At 32.4% G+C, this 2,500-nt stretch overlaps 1 long non-coding RNA gene across 1 annotated transcript in view; it reads right to left on the bottom strand.

Annotated features, from left to right (window-relative positions):
- The window catches only part of LOC119582789, a 142,745-nt gene that overhangs the window by 55,015 nt on the left and 85,230 nt on the right, over nucleotides 1-2,500 (bottom strand). Inside the window, exon 2 of the long non-coding RNA XR_005229669.1 lies at nucleotides 1,792-1,841. This is a non-coding gene — a long non-coding RNA (uncharacterized LOC119582789). The remainder of the gene's footprint in view (nucleotides 1-1,791; nucleotides 1,842-2,500) is intronic.

Genomic DNA, 2,500 nt, shown 5'->3' with positions numbered 1-2,500 from the left:
AGAGAAGAGAGAGAGAGAGAGAGAGAGAGAGAGAGAGAGAGAGAGAGAGAGAGAGAGAGAGAGAGAGAGAGAGAGAGAGAGAGAGAGCGAGAGAGAGAGAGAGAGAGAGAGAGAGGGGGGGGGGGGGGAAGTATTTGTACCGAAAGGGTATGTCAACCCCCCCCCCCCCCTTTGGACTTGGTTTATATGCTAGGATTTATTATCCACTTTCAAAACTTCCCGGCCCGCCCTTTGCTCGGGATAAAGAGAGAAAACTCGCTGTACAGTTACGACCTGTAAGCTGGATTATTAGGCTTGTTAGTTGTAGGTCTCAAGAAACGACTCTAGGAAATAAGGCCGTTAACTTAAGTCAGATATCAGAATCTGCGGATTAATCTCTGGTGATCTAATTCAATCAGGAAGTGGTATTATCAAGAACGTTAAGTCGTCGGAAAGGGTCGCCTGAGAGGCTTCAACAATAATGATCCAGACATCGAGAAAGTTGCAAGTTCTCACAGTACATTATACGTACGTACACACACACACACACGCAAACACACACACACACACAAACACATATGTTGTCTGTGTGTGTGTGTGTATGTATGTGTATGATATGTGTATGTATATGTATATGTATATGTATATGTGTGTATGTGTGCGTATGTGTGTGTGTGTGCATTGTTATGTATTGCATAATGTGTGATCGCGACCAGAAGAGCGAGCGTCGAGCAAATAACCACCCGAGCGCGTTTCCCCCGCTCATCCCCGCAAGAACAACACGCCCGTGTTTGTGGGCGGCGGGTCACAAAGCGACGCTGGCTTGACCTGACACGCCCGAAGGCAGAGCGAAGGAGGTGTACGAAAAGAGGGTGATAAAGAGAGAGAAAAAAAGAAGTATGAAACCCGTATCTGTCATTATTTTTTAATCAGTAGTTACAAGACGACGGTGATGGGTATGATGGTGATATGTATAATAATATAATAATGATAATAATAATAATAATAATAATAATAATAATAATAATAATAATAATAATAATAATAATAATAATAATAATAATATAATAATAATAATAATAATAATAATAATAATAATAATAATAATGATAATAATATTAATTATAATAATAATAATAATAACAACAATAACAATAACAACAACAACAACAACAACAACAACACTAATAATAATAATAATAATAATGATAATAATAATAATAATAATAATAATAATAACAATAATAATAATAATAATAATAATAATAATAATAATGATAATAATAGTAGTAGTAGTAGTAGTAGTAGTAGTAGTAGTAGTAGTAGTAGTAGTAGTAGTAGTAGTAGTAGTAGTAGTAGTAGTAGTAGTAGTAATAATAATAATAATAATAATAATAATAATAATAATAATAATAATAATAATAATTATTATTATTATTATTATCATTATTATCTTATTATTACCATTATGATTATTATCAATATTTTTATCATTATCATCATTATCATTAGTATTAGTATTAGTATTATCACAATTATTTTTATCATTATCATCATTATCATTAGTATTAGTATTTGTATTATCATCATTATCATTATCATTATAATTATTATCATTGTCGTCAACATTATCATCATTATCACTATCATCATCAACCTTTACTTTTCTTTATCATCATCATCATAAACATCATCATCACAATTATAACTACCTCTATCATAATTACCATTAGATTTCATCATACATAAAAATTCTTCTTTTAAAGATGAAATCTAATTATCTAAACACATCTTTTATCGAGTGTATCATACCTTAGTTCAATTGCAATTCAATTTGATCGGAGATGAAGTTCGATTGTAATCTGAAAGAAAAAAAAAACGAGGTTACTAAATATATTCATCATTTTCATGTTCATTTCACAACCAATTTCACTTACCAGTATTTTATTTAAATGTACTTATTAGCTAATGATATTACTAAATATACTTATAATTTCCTTATTCATTTCACAACCAATATCACTTTTATTCAAACAGACACACAAGCGAACCAGCACTATTTGCGAACTGGCAACGCATTCACTAATATCGTCCGCTAATTAAGGTAGATGCTAATGTAATAAGGGTGAAGTGCATTAATGATGAAATGTCATTTACTTCGCATTATGGTCAAACATCGATGTAAAAAAAATGTTAAAATCATATGCATATACTCATGCATATATTCTATAATATAAAAGAATCTATCAGAAGAAAACAATAAAAACAGGAGATAATACATGCAAGCATACAGAGAGAGACACACAGAGAGAGACAGAGAAAGAGAGACAGAGAGAGAGAGACAGAGAGAGAGAGAGAGAAAGAGAGAGAGAGAGAGAGAGAGAGAGAAGAGAGATAGAGACAGAGAGAGGACAGGAGAGAGAAGAGAAGAGAGAGAGACAGAGAGAGAGAGAGAGAAGAGAAGAGAGAAGAGAGAGAGAGAGAGAGAGAGAGAGAGAGAGAGAGAGAGAAAGAAAGAGAG

The sequence above is a fragment of the Penaeus monodon genome, chromosome 16, assembly GCF_015228065.2.
Source record: "Penaeus monodon isolate SGIC_2016 chromosome 16, NSTDA_Pmon_1, whole genome shotgun sequence".
NCBI classification, from domain to species: domain Eukaryota; kingdom Metazoa; phylum Arthropoda; class Malacostraca; order Decapoda; family Penaeidae; genus Penaeus; species Penaeus monodon.
The sequence above is the reverse complement of the archived record's forward strand: the minus strand, read 5'-3'. Positions and strand labels throughout refer to the sequence as shown.